At 46.0% G+C, this 21,922-nt stretch overlaps 1 long non-coding RNA gene across 1 annotated transcript; it reads left to right on the top strand.

The window, feature by feature from the left end:
• Nucleotides 1-2,022, top strand: LOC136290739 (uncharacterized). Its single transcript, XR_010721358.1, has 4 exons — nucleotides 1-94; nucleotides 217-328; nucleotides 851-978; nucleotides 1,222-2,022. It is a non-coding gene; the product is annotated as an uncharacterized lncRNA (long non-coding RNA).
• Nucleotides 2,023-21,922: the final 19,900 nt, after the last annotated feature.

Raw genomic sequence — 21,922 nt, 5'->3', positions numbered from 1 at the left:
GTACTGCAGGACAGGAGTCGCGGCAGCGACCTGCGGTGCCCGGGATTCGGGCTTCGAAAAGAAGGAACCTGAAATTGCTGCTTCTGGTAAAACTGTGAGTATATGAAGCTTGCTACTACTGTAAGCAGCTGGTGACTTCCACTGACATTTTTTAAGCTATTAGAAGTGGTGACTTTTGTTTTTTCTGCACACAAACCACTTGGCTTTTCCGTGCAGGGTTCGCTGAGGCTGTGAAGTGCAATTCAGAACATCCTCAGCCTCCTGGTGCTTGGGGCTACGGCATTTGGCGGGTAGAAAACATTGCTGTCTGTCTGACCGGGATTTGGATGTGCGTTTCCAGAGTTCCTCAGACTGGGAAGAGGCCACGAGGGTGGTGGGAAGGGCTTCGTCCAGCATTTGGACAGCATCAAGGCAGAGATGTCTTTGAAATATCTCTTGTCTTTGCTTTCCCAGCTCAGGGTTAAGGTGGTCTTTGCTGAATGGGGTGTGGAGTGAAGAGGTCTCTGTTGGGAGAGTGGGAGACAGAGACACCCCTCCTTGGTGTGTCCTGGGTGGGCAGAGAAATCTGATATTAGCAGAATGGGTTTGTGGATATTTGCTCAATCCAGGGTTGCCAACATGTCTCGGGTGTTGCTGACTCAGGGCAGAGGGGAGCAGGGCCTGAGGGACTCTGGGACTGGGTGTTTGGTCATTGCTGGAAATGAGCAGCTGGGCCTTCTCTGAGGCTGTGCTGGGTGTGGATTCATGTCCTGTTTGGCCTCAGATTTGTGCAGCAGGTGGAGACTGGGCAGGTTTGGGGCCTGGAGTATCGCAGCTTCGTAATTCTTTGTCACTGTTTGTCTCTTTGCAGAGGAGAAGAGTCCATGCTTGGATGTTTGCTCCCTGCAAAGAGCAGAGCCCAGCCCTGAGGTTCTTCAGTGTTTGTGTGACCCTCTGTCAGCGTCAGTGCAGCTCCCTTTGCCATCCCTCTGCTGAAGGGTAGGAGCTGTGATGTCCAGGGGCTCGGCACCTTTGGAGAAACTGCTGTTGTGTTGTAGATCTGCAGAAGTTGCCGAGTATCAAAGAGCGGTTTGGGGGGTTGAAAAGGCAGGACGGGGAACAGACAAATCAGCTCCAATAGGCTGAGGACCATCCCTTGTTATTTACAGAACACTTAGTCCAGTAGTGAAGCAAACCTGTGGCAGTGATTGTAAGCAAGAGTTGTATTTTTTTTTCCTCAAGGTCACTGGGAAGTGTGGGACAAGAACTGAACCATAACTTCTTGTCAGCCTGGCAGAGAAGCAGCAAATTGTGATGGAAGAATATTCACGAGTACCTGTGAGACGATGATCTACAGTTGTAAAATGAATCTGGAAAGGAAGCCAGGTTATTTTGAAGGAAAAGCACAGGTGGAACATGTGAGAAAGATTATTTGATGAGAGATTCCTTTGAAGTTAGAAATATGTTGATGTTGGAGGGGGTTTATTTTGGTTGGGGTTTTTTTGTTGTTGTTGTTTTGGGGTTTGTTTGTTTGTTTGTTTAAGCAAAGCATCTGAAAACAGTCCAGGAAGGTTACAAGAGGTTACTGAGGAGCTGAGGACACACCTGGGATCGCTGCTGTCTCTCTGCTGCTCCTGCACTCTCAGCTGGTTGTCTCAGGATGGTTTGGCTGAAGATAAGATTGCCACTTTCTGCAGAGCTGCATCAGTATTCTTCAGTTCAAAAGGAGGATTGTCCTGTGTTGTTGGCTTTTTAAGAGCTTTAGTTTTTCCTAAGAAAGAGCATTGTAGTCTTGATGTTGTGTTCAGCCAAAATAGTGCCTCTAGTCCCTTTTGAAAGGAGAAGCTGGAGCTTGGATTTCTCTCTTTTACACGGCCTTGGTGCTAAAGAGAAGTACTAAAGGTGCCTGAAAAGGATGCTTTGGAAGTCAGGGGTGGTGTAACTTTACATCCTGGTTTTGGTTGGGACATTGAGCAGGTGTACCCTACTGATTTATTTGATCTCCTTTGGCTCTCCTGCTTGAAATAAAAGTGCCATTCCCCTCTGTCCCTTCCATAATTCCAGGGTCATTATTTATCCTGTTATGGCTGGCTAATGGGCAGAGGAAATGCTGCCTGAAGTGTGGTTCCACAGCAGATGTGAGCAAGCTCACTCATGAGCTTCAAACGAGTCCTTGGATGTAAGACAGAGGCTTACTTCAAAAGCTGTTCAAAGGAGAAGGTGAGGTATTTTTGAGGCTTCCACCCCAATTCATTTAAACCTTTTCTGGTCACTGATGACAGACATAGGGGTGATGGCCCCCCAGTCTCCCACTGAGGTTCTGTGGTTTCCCCTTGGTCTGACTCCTCTGCCTTTCCCCCCACACTGATGCACTCCCCAAAAGTCGGGTTTGCAGGTTTTAGCCTCAGGCTGTTGTTTTGAGCTCTGCATTTTCATGAACAGTGACTTTGCCCCGACAATCCCGTGCTCTGCAGTCGCACTTCATTGTGCTTAATTTGTGTTTCCCCTGCTTTTTTATTCTTGCCCTTTCTCCACTGTTTCACTGCTCTGTACATCTTCACAGTTTTAGCTGTGTGGTTTTCTAGTCTCTTAATGAAAATAATAAATATGGGAACTTGAGACTTTTTTTTGGGGGGGGGGGCGGTCTTGGTTTGCTCTATGGAGCCAAAAGCTACTTTTTAAGTTACTTTGTTAATGCTTGGGCACATTGGGCGCAAACTGATTTCAGGAAACAGTTTTTTTTCGAAGTGGTAAGAGTAACCTCCCGGGGTTACGCCTCAGAAGGTTTCCCCGGCCCGGCTTCTCCTGCCGCCCCGCCCCTTACGGCCACCCTGGGCGGGGCCTGGCGCCTTCGTCCAATCAGCGCTGCGATCCGCACCCCGGAGCGGCCAATGGTGAGGCAGGGCGGCAAGCTTGGGCGTCGGTGCCGGAAGGCGCGCCCTCGCTCCGGGTGGGCCGGCTCCGGGTGGGAATGGCGCTTCTTAACGCGTCTGTGTCCCGGGCTCCGGGTGGGAATGGCGCTTCTTAACACGACTGTGTCCCGGGCTCCGGGTGGGAATGGCGCTTCTTAACGCGTCTGTGTCCCGGGCTCCGGGTGGGAATGGCGCTTCTTAATACGACTGTGTCCCGGGCTCCGGGTGGGAATGGCGCTTCTTAACGCGTCTGTGTCCCGGGCTCCGGGTGGGAATGGCGCTTCTTAACGCGTCTGTGTCCCGGGCTCCGGGTGGGAATGGCGCTTCTTAATACGACTGTGTCCCGGGCTCCGGGTGGGAATGGCGCTTCTCAACGCGTCTGTGTCCCGGGCTCCGGGTGGGAATGGCGCCTTTTAACGCGTCTGTGTCCCGGGCTCCGGGTGGGAATGGCGCTTCTTAATGCGTCTGTGTACTAGGCCAGCAGCCGGACTGATGCCGGAGCAAGGTAAGCGCGGGGAAGGACCCGGGAGCTGTTGGTCTCTGGGCCTGGGTCTCCCTGGGTGGGTCTAGCAGTGCGTAGGAGTTAATTTGTTCAGGTGTTGTCTGAAGAGTAATATATTATATTTTTTAAGTTTCAATTAGTGTACTGAAAATTTGATGTTCTTGCGTATGTGAGAGGTCAGGCCCTGCTTGGGGAGATGTGAAATAAACCCTTGGAGTACTCTGGATACATAACAGGAAATACACAGTAGTAAAAGTCGCTTTTGGAATAATCTTTGTAGATTTGCAGAAGTGCTGAGTCTCGAAGAGTGGCTTAAGGTTTGTAAAAGCAGAACAGGGAATAGACAAGTGGGCTCCAGTAGGCTGAGGACTGTCTCCTTACATTTGTAGAACCTTTAACCCAACAGTGAACACAAAACCATTGCAAGTAAGAGTTGTACTTTTTTTTTCTCGTCGTCGCTGGGAAGAACTGAACGATAATTTCTTGCAGGCCCTAGCAGGGAGAGGAGCAGCAAATTGTGTTGGAAGAATTTCTGTGAGTAACTGTAAGATGATAAACTTGACAGCTTCAAAATGAATCTGAAAAGCAAAACATGTTATTTTGAAGGAAAACCTCAGGTGGAACGTGTGAGAAAGATTATTTGATGACAGATTTCTTGAAAGCAAGAAAGGTGTTGATGTTAGTTTTTTTTAATATAGCTTCTGCTTGAAATAGAAGTGTCATTCCCCTCTAAGAATGGTCCATTCTTACAGGGTCCTTCTTTTATTCTGTTATGGCTGGCTAATTGGCAGAGGAAATCCTGCCTGAAGTGTGGCTCCACAGCAGATGTGAGGAAGGTTTTGCAGGAGCTTCGAACGGGTCAGTTTTTGCTGCCTGGCAGATGTCCTGGGAACTGCTCCACTTGAGGTCTTCAGGGAGAAATGCAACACAAAAGGTTAAATCTGTGCCTGAACTGAGAGAGGGTGGAACTGTGCTGTGATGGTTTAGCCTTGAAAATGGAAGCACTCTTTGGCTTATCCAGCATATTTAGGATAATGTTAGAAAAAAGGCAATACAGCTATTGGCAGTTGTAGCCCGTGACTCCCTCAATTCCCTCGCTGACCTGAGCCTTTTGATCTCCTTGGAAAGGAGCTGCAATTTTCCCGTTCTCCAGGTGGGGTCACCTCTGGGTTAGACAGAGCCAGTCCAGCCCGGGAGGGGCTCTCAGGGCATGCAAGAGATGTTTCTGGCTGTACGGAAGGGCAGCACGACTTAACTTTTACAGCCTAAAAAGGTCTTTTCCTAGAACTTGTAGTAATTCAGAAGGCTTTTGGGGTAGTTTTTTCCCCGTTTATTTCTTCTTTTCTGCTGCTCTGATGCATGTCTGTGATCTGTCTGTGTGTATTTTTAGTGCTGTCATGGAGATGGCCCAAACTCTGTTTCTCCGGCACTTTCACAGAATCACAGAATGTGAAGGTTGGGAGAGACCTTCAAGATCATCGAGTCCAACCCAGCCCTAACACCTCAAGTAGATCATGGCACCGAGTGCCACATCCAGTCTCTTTTTAAACACATCCAGGGATGGTGATTCCACCACCTCCCCAGGCAGACTATTCCAGTATTTAATCACTCTTTCCGTGAAAAACTTCTTCCTAATATCCAACCTGTATTTCCCTTGACACAGTTTAAGACTGTGTCCTCTCGTTCTGTCAGTTGCTGCCTGGAGAAAGAGACCAACGCCCAGCTGTCTACAGCCACCTTTGAGGGAGTTGTAGAGAGTGATAAGGTCACCTCTGAGTCTCCTTTTCTCGAGGCTAAACAATCCCAGCTCCCTCAGTCGTTCTTCATAGGGCTTGTTTTCCAAGCCCTTCACCAGCTTTGTTGCCCTCCTCTGGGCATGTCCAAGCATCTCAACCCCAACAACACCAGCTGAGGTTCCTATTTTCTCCCCTTTTCTTACGGGCACTTGCAGACCGCCCACATGGCAGCTTGGTCTGGGATGTTTGTTCTCTAAAGTGAAGCTGTTGTGACAGAAGCATTGCATATACTTGCTTGTTAGCCAGGTCTGTTCCAAACCTGATCTGGAAAAGTTGTATGTGAGAAATGAGCTGTAGGAGGTGGAATTCACCTGAGAGCCAGTTACAAGTCTCATGACCAGAAGAACTCGGCAGGCAGACAGGTCCTGACTTCTTTACACAGGTGTGTGTTTACCCTGTCTAGCCCTAACCTCTACTCTGGTATGCATTAAATATTACTTGTTTATTCAAGGTGATAAAGGGCCCTGTGGATATTAGCACTGGTATTGACAAAAGCCTTAGGAAATTATGCAGTGGTTGGGAACTCCTTTTTTATGTCCCAAAGCAAGTCTCACAGCAACTGTGCTGATCTTTTGGGAGGGGCTTGGTGTGATGGGCCAGAGAGGAGGACTCCAGCCTCACTGATGTGTCTGAGGATCCTGTAAGCTTGGATGTAGCTTCCATGGTGACTGGAGCAAGTTCTAGTTGTGTTTCTATGGGTAGCAGTGCAGCCATCAAAAGTGTTTAGGCACTTCAAATAGTTAGGTGGAATCTGTTGGTGGAAATTAGGGAACTTGGGAAGATCAGGATTCATCCTTTCTCTGCTGTTCTACTGACTGGGAGTGTGTGGGGTGTGTGTGGCGGGGGGGGGGGGGGGGGGGGGAGGAAGGTTTCCGCCAATAAAACCAAACCACAAATCGTAGGAAAACCCAAAATCTTGGTGTTGGTGTTCTCAGTTATGTCAGATCATCAGATGAAGTCCATGCCTGGGAGAATGGAAAATGTTGATTTTTTCTGCCCTTGTGTATTGGCTGTGAAGGTATTTGGGTGGTCCTTTTGGGTTTCAGATGTGTGTTCCTGGAGCTGGGCAAGAGCACTGGTAACACTTGTTCCCCTACAGCCTCCCACAGCAGCTGCTGCAGGTGGCTCAGAAAAGCTTTCCAGAGGACCTGTTTCACATGTGGAAAATTGCTGAAGCTGAGGATGGTGTTGGATCTGACCAACAGTATCCTCCTGACATGATTTCTTTCCCCTTTACTGTTTCCCATTATCCCCAAAGGGTTCCCAATCAAGAAAAAGAGGGTATTATAGAAATATTTTGTTTTAAATGAAGCCATCTTTGTTTAATAAATTGCTACGGACATGGCATGAGTCATGCAGGGAGTCATGAGTAATGTCAAACCCTTCTGCCCTTGCAGTAAAAAATCTGTCCAATTCCATGTCACTGGACAGTGTAGCGTGAAAAAGACTGCCTTTCCTCCAGATGTCTGATTTCAGTTTCGTCTCTTTAGGGCTTAGTGTGCATTTCTTCCCAGTTCAATGGGGGATAGATAGGCATGGAAATAGTGCTACTAGTTGAGACTACTTGTGCAGGTGACAAGGAAAACCTTTTATCCCCAGAAACCATAGGTGTGATGCTCTGCCTCTCATACACGTCATGCTGCACGTTTGACGACAGGTGTGATGGAGCACAAAAGCACTTGGAGTGCTCAGAAATGGGGCCATTGGATCTAGAGTCCTCTGGACCCAAAAACGAAGCTGTGGGGAAGCTGGCTGTCCCTTTATGTCCCGTTATGGCTGTCCTATATGGTCCCTTTATCAGAAATAGTTGATTTCTGTTATTTCACTTACAGGATCATGAAGTAGAAAAGGGAAAAGCAGCAGGAAGGGGATAAGAAAGAAAGCAAAGAACATTATTTCAAATGGTAAAACAGGCTAAGGCAGGTCTGAAATTGATTGTTCATTTCCTTTGTGTTTATTAGCTGTTACTTACAAAGAACCAATTAATATAATTATTGCTTCCTTCCCTCCCTGAGATCCATCTCTTGAAGTCATAGCCGTGGTAACATGGACAGATCATTCCCATTAAATAGTAGTGCATGAATTGTGGATGGTTTTAAATGCCTGAAAATGGCATGATTTCCTGTAGTGCATGTTCCCCACAATCAGGCTGCTGGCTGTGACTCTATGTAGAAAAACATGTGGACAACAAGGAGAAATGTAAGGCATCTTTTATTTCTTCATTCTTTGCTGAAATTTATCAAAGTGAAGTACAAGTTAGGAGAGCCGAGTATTTTTCATGGAGTACATTAATTGTATCATTTCAGCGACATAAAAGCTGTACATAATGACCAGGTACCTGTCCTGCGGGGCAAAAGAAAAGCTAAATGCCCCTCCTGTACCGAAGAACTCTGGTTTTTGGTCTTAAAGACTGAAAACAGAATCTTCAGACTGGTGGGATTCACACTCTTTTCAAGATGACTTAAAGATGACACTCTTTTAAAGACTGACTGGGTCATAAATTTGCTTCTTTGTCCTGAATTTGCTTTCTGTAGTAGCCTTTTGCTAATTAAGTACTCAAAAAGAATTGCCATGTTTAAGGTCAGAAAATATCAGTTAATTCAGATCATGAATGGCCAGGTTTCCCTTCAGGCTGCTCAAACAAGGCAGAGAACAGGTTTCTGCTGGCTGTTCACCACGTTTGGGGGTGTTGGGGTGCTTGTGAGGGAGGTGCAGTCATGCCCCTGGAGCAGGCAGCGGCTGCTGGACACCTTCAAGGAAGCCACAGCCCCATCTGTGTGTGTGTGTGTGTGCTGCTGAGCTACAGTCTGGCTTGAGACAGCACTGTATCATGAAATTAAAGCTCTCCATCTGGAGGAAGCTTGGGCTCCATTCTGACCTCAGTCTGCCTTTGCTGTGGTTGGCTGGGTTCTCCCTGTGTGGAACTGGGAGCTGTAGTTGCCTCGTGTTCCTCAGTGGTAGCCTGTCACAGGTGTAGGTGTGAGCCCAGTGACTGCTATAGGAGCCAAAATCAGTTTCACACAAGATTCCACTGGGAAGTTGGTACTCTGGGGGTAGTTCTTTACTGCTGCTGGGCACACATGAAGTGCTCCTTCCTGAATGCCTTCGTGAAACACCTTGACAGTTGTCAGGAGTTGTCAGGATACCTGTCACTGCTGAGAGGTCTTAGTGACATTTCAGGCTCTGTGTTCATGTACAGCTGGATTTTGGTGCTGCAAAGTTGGTTGAGAAGCAGTTGTTTCAGTGGGATTTGGGTTATGCCTGTGAGCATAAAGTGAATTAAAGAGAGAGAGAGAGAGAGAGAAATCCCAGTGTTTGAAGTGGGAATTGTTTATTCTCCCTTCAAATTTGGTCTGCAAGAATGATTAATTGCATCTCTTTGCAGCACTAGATCTGCTTCTGGACTTGGAAGCTGAACTATGTACTATGCGCAAGTTCTGGTTGATAACAGAGAATTTGGTGGCCATAATGCACGTTTTGGCTTTACAAGAGAAGTCAGAGGGGTTTTATTGGATTCTGGGGTAGCCCAGTGGAATTGAGCTCAATTCCCCAGGACTTAGAGTGTATGGAAGGTGGTACCTAATTTGGTAGTGCCTAATTAAGAGGACATAAAGCAAACCCCAGATAATTTAGACTATCAAAGGCATTAGAAAAATGAATTTTGACAGTCTAGTAGGTGACACATTACATCAGGGACTACAAATAGAACTGAGGAACAGACCTCAGATGTTGTAAGAAGCCGTTGAGCTCTGTGCAATTTCACTGGAGCAGCTGCCGGGCACCCCCCATGCCGCAGAGGACCTTTCCCTCAGGGACAGTCCCGTAACCTCACTCCACCAGGTGCACCTGCGAGCTCCCGTTTCTGTAAGGCACAGAACAAAGGAAATGCTTTGCCAGGTGCAGTTCACACCTGCACTGGCAGTCAGAAATGTGCTTGAGGTTCACATGGGAGCAGTGGGAGGGTGGCAGGTCAAGAGCTGAGCTCCAGCCAGGAGCCCCCGGGAACTGTGTGGGGCCAGCTCCTCACCTTCTCTCTCTTCCCCTGCCAGCCCACTGGGCACAGGTGTCTGGAGACTGCAGAGAGGCTCCTGTACCCTACTGGGAGCCTGGAATGGGACAGCTGGTGGCACAGGGATGGATGGGGTCAAGCCCGAGCTGCTGGGATGATGCACAATGCACAATGCACACAAAGTGCTCACCCTGTTTGGAAATGTTTGCTTTAAGAAGCTGAGCTGCCAAGGTGGAGAGCAGAACACAGGGAACCTGGTTGGAATGCAAAGGTGTCTGTGGATATTTCCTAATCATCCTTTCAGGCAGTTCTCGGCAACTTGTATTTGTGAGGTATTTTGTGAAAGAATAGGTAGCATCCATACCTAGAGGGTAATTGTCAGCTGCTGTGTGGTAGTTGAACGTGCAAGGCAAACGAGGTGGGAGATGGAGCACTGGCACTCCTAAACTGAAAAGGAAACAGGTACCCAGTAGCTCTGAAGTAAACCAGAATCTCATAACCAGAACCTGAACTCTTAATTACTGTGTTGATTCTCACATGGGAATGTATTCGTTTCATTCCCCGCAAATTAGTACTCATGATGATGAACCTTTTTTGTACTTGTGATAATCTCTTCTAATAAATGCTGTTATGAGTAGCTGACCAAAGCAGAGCAGCATTAATAAAGTGTTTGCAATACTCTCTGAAGTTAAGTAGAAAAACAAAACAGAAAAAGGAGAAGGTATCTTTTAGAAATAGTAATTTTCTCCTGAAGTTGGCAGAGAAGCCACAGTGCAGACCTAGCAGAGACACATGAATAGACACATTGCTGTGAGCTGGAGGTCTGTGCTGGTGTCAGGGGGTCTGTACACCTGAAGGAGGGGCTGGTGGGCTTCTTGGTCAGTGTGTAATCATTTTGTAGGGGTTTTCCACCCCTTTCTTGTACTTCTGTAATCTTTATTTGTGCTCTCAGATTAGCTAATGTGCTCAAAGGACTGTGGATGACTCTTTCCTGTGCATGAAGTGTTTATAACACCAGTCTCAAAGAGCGTGTTTAAACACTTGGTGTTTGTTTTTTTTTTTTTTGATGGTAGGTCTCTAATCCATCCCTTCCGCTTCACTTTGAGGAGATCAATGCTGTTGAATCAGTTTGCTTTTTGGCTGGTGGGGAGAATTCTGATTCTTGCTAGAGGAACTTGATGTAGCTTGTGCGTGTCTCGGCTAAATTGTAGTAATGTGGTTCATTGCTCAGACTAATCACTAAAAAAGGTGAAAAACCAAATTGAGATCAAAATGGTCTGTGTCACACTAGTCTGCTGCAGCTGAAATGGGACGAAGCAAGGGAAGTTCTGGTCTCTGGAGAGATTTTTGCATGTGTCCAGCCTTTTATGTTTTCACTGCTGGATTTAACCTAAAACCCTCCCAGTTGTAGGTGCTGGTAGAAAGACTGAGCTGAATAAAAGCTAAATTGACCTTTTCATGAGGATGTCAATTGTTTAGGAGGCTTACCTGTCTCTTGTTCCTTCCTGCTTGCTTTTTCTCCAGTCTTTGATTCTTGTGAATATGTAAGGTTGTTTTTTTTTCAATTGCTGAAGCCAGGAGCATCCATCATGCCTGCTGCTGCACCCTGTATGATGCTGAGGGGGCTGTTCCTGGCCAGCCAGCTCAGAGCTCCTGACTCGGTGCCCCACGCAGACACAGCAATCCCAGCATTAAAAACAAGGACCAGTTCTCTCGGATCATGTGGTAGGAAGTTAAACACCACTTGGAGGTGTAGCTTGGGTGAGTTGGGACCTCCTAGTCCTCATATATCTGATTTGCACTGTTTCCATAGAAAGGCCTTCCACAAGTAGAGGGGAGTGAGCCTGAGTGCCTCCTATGAATTTATCCAGCCATTGGATCAAAAAATTTGGGGTTGTCTGCCCAAACTACGCTAAAGAAAATGCTCAGGTCATCTGTTACCTGCTCTGTGGGCCTTGGTAGAGTACTGGACAGCTATTGTCAGCAACAGCTGATCAGGAGATGGCTCTGAAGTATCTGAGAAGGGCATGTGACAGAGAGGGATTTTCCAAAGCTGTTTAGCATCCCCACTGCCCTGTGCAGGGCACACTGGCAGGGAGGGGCACGTGCACTTCAAGCACAGCATGCACCATTTCAGAGCACTGTATGGCAAATCACCTCTCCTAAAGCCTTCCTAGCATGGAGAAGGCTCCATGTTCCATCAGCTACGAGGCCTTACCCTGTATTTTGTTTTGCTGTCATATCTTGTCTCAAGTGCCCGAGGCTGACCCACAGGATGCATTTCCAGCATTTGATTTCCAAATGAGCTGAGGTGTCAGAAAGATACAGGCTGAGTTTGCACTCAGGAGATGTTCCACAGTCCTTGCTTGCTCTCCCAGAAGAGCTGCCCCTAAAGAACGCTCCTTGCTTACAGTGACAGTTTGCAAACTTAAGTGTTTTTCTAATGATAATAATAATAAAGAACCTGGGAAGGACTGTTTTGGATTGATGGCTGCACATAGTGTTTTGGCAAAATAAAATGAACTAGGTGCTGCTTTCTAACCAATAGCTATTGCATAGGCCTTTGTTGTTAGCAGCAGAAGTCAAGTACAATATAAGACTTGAACTATAATAAAATAAACCTTATAACTCAGGGTAGGTTTGCTGAGACTGGTGTATGTAAAAGACATTTTCTGGCCTCAGAATGACAGACTGTCTTTCATCGTCCAGAACCCAGCTGGAAAAACTATCCCTTCCTTTGATTTAACTCCCAGAGATGTTGTTTTTCTTTTCAGCTTTTTCCCTCAGAATCTATCTATTAAATGCAGAGTAGTGAAGTTTGCTTTTTATGGAAAATATCTATGAACAATGGAGAAAGGATGAAACCTTAGTACGGTGAAAGAGCACTGGACATTCTATAAATAGTAACATTTTCCAAAGTGTGCTGAATGTCTCTGGTTTCAGTGGAGCAAAGCTTTGCACATTTCAGTACAAATGTAGAGAGAAGTATGTCTCCCTGTGAGCACAGACCAATCTCTGCATGGCCAGCTGGCTGCGTGTGCTTACAGATGGCAGGCAGGGAGCATCCCGCTTCGCTTCGTGTGGAGGGGATGTGCCTTAGGCAAGTTACACTAGTCTCTGGCTGCCCGTGGCCCCTGTCTCCAGAAAAAAAATCCTGTTGTCCCTTTGAACAAAGCTGATCCAGAGCACAATACCATGAAAACTTGCTGCCTTGTAGAGCTGACAGCTTAAACCTTGTAAATGAGGAAGGGTCTGGAGTGTAACAAGTGTTCTGCTACAGTTGCTGGTAATTATTCAAATAACAGGAGACAGGACACATCCTAGCTGGACAGGGTCCCATCCAGGGCAGGCTCCTGCTCTCCTGGTGAGGCTGGCATTGGCCCAAACCTGACTGCATTGCAGGACTGCATTGCACGGGGGACTTTGGTGATCTGTCAGCTGGTGTTCTCAAGTCGTTCCAGTCACTCAAGTTCAGCTCATGGCATTTCTCCTTTGTCTTCTGTAAGCTTAAGTTGGGTCTTGAAAGAAATCCAACCATTTCATCTTTCCGTGTCATTAGCTATTTGTTGCCCTGCCTTTGGAAAGGTGAGTCTTTTTTGTTTGCTGTGATGATGTCATTGTCTGATACTCTGACTAGTGGCTCTACCTGAGCACTGATGCTGAGGACATGACAAATGAGCAATATCACAGGCTTTGAAGTTTAGTATGCCAGGAGACATAGTCAGGTGTATTGATTCTTTCTTTCTTGCATTTCCATTCTAATTAAGAGCAAGTTTTTGGTTGTGGAATAATTCTGCACGTTCCTTAGAATAGTCACTTAGGCAGAACATGAAAGCTAAGCAAACTAAAGAGGGAAATAATTGCAACAGGGAACTAAGATTTTCTGTTGAGTGATACCAAGGCTTTACTTAGCGGATAGGAAATGGCAACTGCTCATTAGCCGAGCTAGTCTCACCTTGACTCAGTTTCCCTTGAGCTGAGCTAGGAAGACATGCACATCTGTAGAAGACAGGTCAAGAAAACTTCAAGGCATGGGAGGATCCCTGTGAAGCACACATGGTGCTGCTCTGCCTGTGGTGGGTCATGCTCCGTGGGCTGCAGTCACACCCAGTTCTGAGCTGGTTGCTGGCACTACCCCGGGGACTTGGGGAACTTACTTACATACAGATTTGCCCGCTGTTGTAGACTGAGTGTGTTGAGTTGGAATCATTGCCTCTGCCATTTTACCCCCAAGAAAATCTGCCTGGAAGACCTGTCCCAACAGAAGTAACCCTACTTCAGCATGAGGAAGACTTTCTAGAAATCATTTGTACCCTGAGCTAATTAAAATCAGAGATTGCCTCTGCCAAACCACAACTGCTTTCTAGTGTCTGGAATCTTGCTTTAAACTAGTGCAGATACATGTGTTCCGCATCTGTTCTGAAGAGTTCAGCCCTGACATTCTTTCATCCCCTGTAATATTTGTGAAATAAAAGGGGAAAAAAGAGAATTGGATGTGCTTCATACAGATAGGATATTTAGTCAGCTTGGAGGTCCTTCTGCCGTGGCTTCAGTGCTCAGGGACTGCTCCTGACAGCCTGGGTTCAACTGAAGTTGGTAGCTAAGTCAGTTGTGACTGACTCTGCTCCCACTTTAGTTAATTATTCCAGGTCTGTTGTGGAAAACAAGATGGAGGGGGAATGTATTGGCAAACATAAACAGCAGTGCCACTGCAGCCCCTTATTTCCTTTGGAATGCACTACAGTTGGAATTGGCATGGGACTTTCAGTACTTCCATCAGGTGCCTCCCTCTAAAGGCTTTTCCCTAGGCTCTGCTCCAGGGGGCTTCCATAACTCTTCTGTACTCTGTTGGTAAGTGCTCCTGCTTTGTTTAGCAACAGGAGCCACTGGACATTGTGAATATCTTAGGGACAGACTCCCGTGTTTGGTGATCAGTAGCAGTGAGACGGTGATTGCACACAAAGCAACTTCTGTTCTTTGAGGAATTGTAACAGTTGTAGGAGCTTTTTTTTGGTTCAGCTGGCAGCATTTGATATAAAAATATTGTCTATCACATGATTCTGAACTAGTGTTGACGGAGTTGTCAAAGTAAGGTAGGATAAAAAAAATAGAATTTTTTCTTTTACTGGACACGTGAAATTAGATAGAGGTGTTAATATTATTTGTTGAGTAATTAATTTTTTTATCCCAGTGCCTGATTCCCTTTCCTCTGGCTGTGAACACAGCTGAGACCCAGAAGCTGTAAACATCTATGGTGGATATTGCCAGAGTCAGAGAGTCTCAGGCTGTGCCCCTTCAGTTAGATTTGCTTATTCCTTGGCCCTGCGTGCTTCATTCCCTTTTCTGTCTAGTCTGTGTGTAAGTCCAGCATCCAGTGCAGGTGGAAGTAAAGCACTCCACAGGAACAGTGCAGGGTCAAATAACTAGTGGAATGAGCACTCTGCAGGAGCCCTGCCCATGTGACTCAGGGCCGAGCTCAGGGCTCCTTTGCTGCAGGAGATGTCACCATTTACCTCGGCAGCAGAGCCCAGAAACAGCATCTGAGGCTCCAGGCAGATTGGCCTCTTCTGTGGCACAGAAAGGCATGTCAGAGCTGACTGCCTCAAAACACAGGCCTGCAGCATAAACCTCAGGGATCACAATGTGGTCTTGGGAGGAAAGATCTGCTTGTTCCATTTAGAAATATTTCTGACGTATCGTGCTTTGCGGTTGGCTTTTCACAGGAGGTTTTATTTTGACATGTTTCAGGCATAGACATTACTGTCACACTAAAATGGTACAAAGTGAATTTATAGCAACTGCTGTCTGAGATGGGAACTAAATGGGGAAAGAATAGAAAAACAGGCTGTGAGATGACAAGTTGTCTTCCACCTCAGATCCTAAATATGAGTGGGTTAAGTAAATCTCAGCAGAAAACAACAACTTCCCCCTGCTTCATAGCTAGCATCCCAAAAGGCCCTGGTTGGGGAGGAATTGGAGGAGGCAGGGGGTATGCTCCACCAGGACCCTACGCTGCCCTAAGGGCTTCCTTTTTTCCCTCCTGAGAGTGTGCAGCCTCAGACTTTGGTGGTGAGCATGTGGGCAAACAGTGACCACGTGCTTTTTTAGAAAAACAGATACTTTGGTCAAATATGAAGAGAAAGTCATGGGAAACATTTGCCACCCTTTCTTTTTTAATTAAATAATTCTCAAACCCCAGGCCAGGCTTACCTGAGATCCCAAAGGTGTATTTGTGATGCTATAAGGCCACAAAATGGCTCTTCAAGAGAAGATTTTACAGTAACACTGTGACTGAATAAAGCAATTAAATGATCTAGCTGAGTCTCAGGTGTCTGGGAACTGTTTCTTGGGCAGTGAATGCAGAAAAAAGAGTTTATACCTTGCAAGTGAACAGGCCTTCTCCATTCTGTGACCAACGCCTGGATCTTGCTTTGAGGTTAGATGTCCCTGCACCTGAGGACTGTGTTGTTAAGGGTATGCTGTGAGTACTTAGGATGTTTTTAGATTTTTGTCTGAGCAGGTTTTCTCTCCTCTCAGATACCAACCAGGTACACCTAGGTATTGGTAAAATACAAATACAAATGCCTCTGGTACAAACCCAAGCTCTCTGAAAAGCTCTAGGTCTGTGCAGTGTTTTATGTGCCACTGGCTTATGTAGGTGCTGGTGGGCTGCAGTCCCAGGAATCTGGACCTTTTTCCAGTGTAGAGCTGTACTGTAGCACAGCTCCTCAACCACAGCTTTGCCATCTGTAAAAGCAAGAGGGTAACTTGATTTTAGAAGGATGCCCCTAATGTTGTCAGGCAAAGTACCTCCAAGGAGGCAAAACTGCCAGAACTGCTATTTGTTTCTGCTTTATTAAACTCCATGTTACATCCACTGTCCTATCTTTCTTTGCACTCTCACCTGAACATGTGCTCCAGCTTTGGGAATTGAAGTTTTGTGCTGTTCTGATCAGGGTCATGCTTACCCTTTCAGTGCTTCCACTGTCTAACTCTGAGGTGCAGAAGAAGTGTCCATAGCTGACTAGGCTTTGTTTGGGAGGGAGCATTTTTGTTATTTTTTTCTGCTGGTGCCATAACCCCAGTGGGGGTAAGGACTGAAAACGTGGCAAGATGCAGTGTGGGTTATTAGCCTGAGCAATGGATTTAGCATGAGCAAATTGCCTTTTCAGGCATGCCCACTTCTGCTGTGGGATGTTTGTTATGCAGTTTGCCCTGTACCAATTTGCAGAGGTGCTTTGCTGGTGCAATCAAGTGGTGGTGGTGCAGGAGCAGTCTGTGTAATGGAGATCCCTAACTTCCCCTGGCTTCTCGAACCAAACCCTGACTTGCTGTGAGCAGTGTCCCAGGTGTTGTCGGTGTCTGCTTCCAGCAGCCACAGGGGGATGCCAGTGGGTCTTGCATGCAGCAGAGGCTGGAATCTGGTGTGTACAAGCGTGGATCCCTTGAGCCTACTCCAGGGAGAGAGTGCTGCTGTGGAAGGAAGGCTCTAAATTGTTTAAAAGAGCAGTGCTGTATGAGGAAATGGTACCAGTGTGTTGGAATGGTTTGTGCATGCAGAACAGGAGACACCTTTTGCCTGTCAGCAACAGCTCTGTTGCATTTCTAAATAACCCTGTTGTTCAGGCACAACTATACACCCTGATGAGCAGGAAAACTGCAGAAGCATGGGACACAGCAGAACACCATATTCCTTGTGCTGACATGAAGCTTGAAGAAAAGGTGCCAGATGCACTTGGCTGTTCCTTTGTCAAAGCCAAGCTGGAAGCTTTTAAGAAAACTTAAGCCTTCTTCCTCTGCCTCATTCTCTTGATGGCTGTCAGATGTCTTGGTTTGCAATACGTAACAAAAATGTGTACTCTATTTCCATCTGTTGAAACTGGTTGGGGAGGTGTTTTCTCTATCTCTTGTATAACCCATTCCTCATAACTCTGGGTGGAAAGTGGGTGTGTATCTTCTGTTAATGGGCCAGCTGTTAAAACCAGGTGGAACAATGTTCCTTATCTCTTCCACAACCCATCCTCCCTCCGGGGGATATCTTCTGTTAATGGGCCATTAAGGCTCACCACATGACTGAAAACATTACATCATCCCATTGGGAGATGCTCCACCCAGTGGAGGGAGCCAAGCAGTTCCTACCTAGATAAAAACTGGGAGTCTGAAACACCAAGGCATCCTGTTTCCACAGGATTTCCCAGAGGACGACCAGGCCCATCTCACCACCACTGGACCCTTTTCTACAGGATCATCTCTACTCCAACAGAACCACATCTGTTACTCCAGGAGGATTTATTTGGACTGCTTCCAACACCCTGACCAACAGGGTGTCAAGTCGTATCCCTGACTCTGTCAGGGTTTTCTAGGATTTTTGTTTGTTTGTTTGCTTGGTTTTTTTTGTACTACTACATTTGTATTTTTAATATTCCTAGTAAAAACTGTTGTTCTTATTTCCATATCTTTGCCTGAAAGCCCCTAATTGCAAAATTATAATAATTTGGAGGGAGGGGGTTTACATTCTCCATTCCAAGGGGAGCTCTAGCTTTCCCTAGGAGATACCTGTCTTTCCAAACAAAGACACAGAGGTAAGGACATGGGAAGAAAACCACAGAGGATCCCTCTGCTATATGGAATGCCAAGGAATCCATGTCTCTCTTCCACCAGGAAGTTTTATAATTTACTTGCTCCACTATCAGTCTTGATCACTAATGCTAACATGAGTAAATACCATCAGCATGAGGCTGGCAACTGTAGCCTTCTGCAAGAGAGGTTCCTCTGCTGTCCCTCAGGCACAAGGAAAGTTTGGAAAATTATACATATGCTGTTCCTGCTGGAGTCTGAATTCAGCCATCAAATTCAGTATGTTCCTATCCAAAAACAAAAACAGCGAAAGAGCCGAAGTAACAGGGAACTGATACGCCAAGTTTAAAAGTACACTTGTGTTCTGACCCATTTCAGTCAATTGCTTCTAATAAAACAAGAGGGCCATGGAAACAAAAATCATTGATTTCCACTGAGAAAGAAGAAAGGTAGGCCCAAACTGCAATTCTAGAGTGGTCAAAAAAAACAAAAGAAACAAGACTGACCCATAACTACCTCTTTCATTTAGACTGAATGGTCACCTGTATGAGGAACAAGTTCATTATCACACTGCTGTTCAGACAGCAGTTGTGTGTACACAGCAAAGGCACACAGCAAGATCAACTCTGCTAAAAAAACTCTCAACAAAGCAGGTTTCAAAACAGAAGAACCTGTGTACGTCTCACTGTGTAAACCAGACAGACACTAGGAAAAGATGACAAGGGTTGTTTGATATGAATCCAAGATACAGCCATTTTAACAAAGCTGTCTGGTAAGAGCTCATCTGACCCACTGCATGAGCATCCACTCTTTTTTTCTTTCAACTCTGGACTGTTTAGGAGGAAAATTTTAGAGAGATCAGGAAAGCAGCAGAGTTGGCAGGATTCAGAAAGTGGATATAATGGTTTCATAGCAGTACTGGCCCAGGTAGAAGGTGCTTTCTCCAAATCTGGCTACCGGAGGAGGGGTAAATCACAAAGCTGAAACACCCTCCTGTTGATGGTTTGAATAAACACACCTCACATCAAGCTGGACACAAGTCTCCTTTAAGTGCATTGGGCTATATAAGTTAATTACAAGGCCTTGTATTGCCAGCTCGCACATAATTGTTCAGCTTTTAGTTCTTTCAAGAGTTACATTCAGCACATTGCACAGAAATAAAACTGAAGATTTCACCTTTTGAAAAATACTTCCTTTTGCCTGTGGAAATGACAGCTTGCCTACAATGGATCTTCTTCACCATAGGACAACAAAATAGGCACCTGGGTTACAGCAATTCTAAGCTCTCTTCTGGTGAAAGTGATTGCCATACAGTAAAATCACAACTATTTTAAACAAATTCTATGCAGGCATCTATGATTTAGCTAAGCACGCTATCAGCAGCTCAGCTTAAAACTATAGTAACTGCTGTAACTCTGGTGACTGGGAAAGTCAGACCCATAATGGAGAACAACATTGCTGTTTTTAATCATTTCAGGCTCCATAAGAGACTCCCCAGGGAGCACTGAAACAGGATCAATACAATTTCATGTGAGCATTAGAGCAGATCTTGCTATTATGCTACGTGGTGGCACATCCCTAGAACATCCAAATATTATTAAGTCAGAGAAAATGCAAAGATAAGCAGAAACCTAAGAAGCAAAACACTCTTGATTTCAGGAGGTAAATACTGATTAAAAAAACCTCTTAATGAGGTTCACACTCAGAAGTATGCAAGACCTCTTAACCTGTTGTTAAGCCAAAAATCTAAGCAGTCCAGGCAGTCTCCACATGAGAAAACACTGCTCGGGTTGAAGCCTCACTCTGGAATTCCTGTCAATAACCAATCTGCAGGTTGAATACTCTGATTGTCCCACTGCACAGGGAGGGACAGAACTGGCCACACACACAAAGCATGAGGCTGACTGAAAACAGAAATGCCAGCCTACATAAGGCCTCCCAGGCCAATAGGGAGCATTCCCTGTGGAGCCTGAAGCCTCCCCTGCCCCTCTGGCACAGCCACACCACAGTTCCAGAGCTCATACCAATTTCAAAGCATCAAGGTTCTGGGCTGGCCAAGTACATCAGAGGTAACGGTTCGTTCAACATCATCATCTTATCCTACAGCACTGACAGATCCAACCAAAATACAGGAAATTCACCACTGAGTGTGACAATACCCAAATGTGTGGCAGTTGGTCTTCTCACTATCTCCATAAGCCTGGAACATATTAGGGTTCCTGGACTGGCCACTCTTGCAAACCAAAGGTAACATGCAGCTGTCTCATGCAGCCTGTTGCCTCTTGCATGATGAAATTGAAATGCATCACACCATGCAAACAGTCAATTTCCTGCTTTCTGAAGGGAATAATCAGGTAGGTAAGAGAAAACATTTTATACATATATATATATATTCCCTAATGAGGCAGGGCCTCCTCTGCACCAGCTGCCTGTTCACACCTGTGCCTGCACTCACCAGACTCTGGCATCTATGGAGATGCCCATGCTGCTGGAGGGACTGGGGCACCAGAGCCGGGACTATCTCAGCCCACACACAGGCTGCCTGTGCCAGAGCCTCTGTGCATGGCAAACACCTGCCTCTGCAGAGACGTGCCGTGCCAACACCACTGACTCGCAGGGGAGTGAGACCTGGGTCAGCCAACAACCTCCTGATGCTCTGGTACCCATTTGGCCGCTCCAGGAAGGTTTCCTCAAGTGCGACTGTATCAGAGAGGCGTCAAATGGAGGGAGGAGATAGGGGAAGGTAACTCTTCAAGCAAAACTGAAATGAAGTGTTCAAGCACTAGAATTCATAACTGCCTAAATATTTTAGTAAATAAAGATTGATCCAAAACCTCCTTCCAGTCCCAGAAATGCAATGCCATCATTTCACTGTGGTGTAACAAACTTTGGCCTCACACACATCTGGTTCAAATTAGCACCTGCATACCTCGGTTATTAAATTAAAACCAGTGCTCTCCACATGACCTGCAGAGTCCTTGTGCACCAGAACTTATCCAATGCCATCATGTCTTCCCTTATCAGATGTGTGTGGTATGACATAATGAACACACTGCTGCAGCACAACTGGCACCAGTTCAACTCCCAAGCACCAGGTCACATTTCCCATTGCACTGTTTTAACCAAACACTACAGGCTTGAAGGCTAATGGACAGAGTCCTGGAATTTTACCTCAGATCCTTCACATTTAACCTAAGGCTGATGAACTAAATGCAATCTCTAGGGAAAAATGCGTCTGTCAAAACCATCACTTGCAGCATATAGCCAAACCAAGAAGTATGCACCAGCCATTTCCATCTTGATTTGTTGCACACAGCCTCCAGTGTCTGCTATGTAAGCTGGATTACAAATGAAAAGCTGCTGCTCTAGATATTTTCCAAAACAGCACTTGGGGATTTGGATGGAGAAAGCAAATTATTTTGTTGTTAAAGCATACATCTCAGTGTTAAGGAGAGCTCACTTCTATTTCTGACTCCCCAAGTGTACTGTGTGAGCCAATGTCACTGCTTCACTACCATCTCCACGGCTCACCCACACTGTGGAGACAGAGAACTTGCACCAGCTGAGGGTAAAACCATTGACTTCATACAGGTCTCATATTAAAACAGCATTCAGCATGTCTCATACTCAAAAAACTTTCACAACTGTGAGCAGGTTCAAGAATTTAGCAATTCCTTCAGGTGACAGACCCATCACCAGTGTCCCAAGACTCCCACTGCTGTCTCTGGGCAATGCACAGGTCCAGCCTACTGCAAGTCTTCAAATATCAGGCAAAAACCCACAGGAAAAAAGACCTTGACTGAAAACCAGTTTTATGAGAAGGAAAAAGGAAGCATGGGGATATGTCTGCCTATTTTTTGTTCAATATAGCAGAAACTCTTGGGGCAATAATGTACAGGCACACAGCACAGCAATAAGTTATACATTTAGCTGCTCATTAAGGCATCCTGAGTTAGTCTTGCTAATAACTGTCTGTTTCTGTACGTTTCCACAACCTTTTGAGAGGCTGCCATGGGTTACTGCCCAGTAGATTTCCCTAAAGACCGAGAGTTGTGATGATACATTGTCAGCACAGAGACACCTCCTAGCAGCCTGAAGTCCTTGCAGTGACCACCCGAGCACAAAGACTGGGCAGATGAGAAGGAAT

Source organism: Chamaea fasciata, unplaced genomic scaffold (genome assembly GCF_029207755.1).
Source record: "Chamaea fasciata isolate MVZ Bird 193981 ecotype frontalis unplaced genomic scaffold, bChaFas1.0.hap1 SCAF_6, whole genome shotgun sequence".
Classification (NCBI taxonomy): Eukaryota; Metazoa; Chordata; class Aves; order Passeriformes; family Sylviidae; genus Chamaea; species Chamaea fasciata.
Note: the sequence above shows the minus strand (reverse complement) of the source record. Positions and strands in the feature narration are given on the sequence as shown.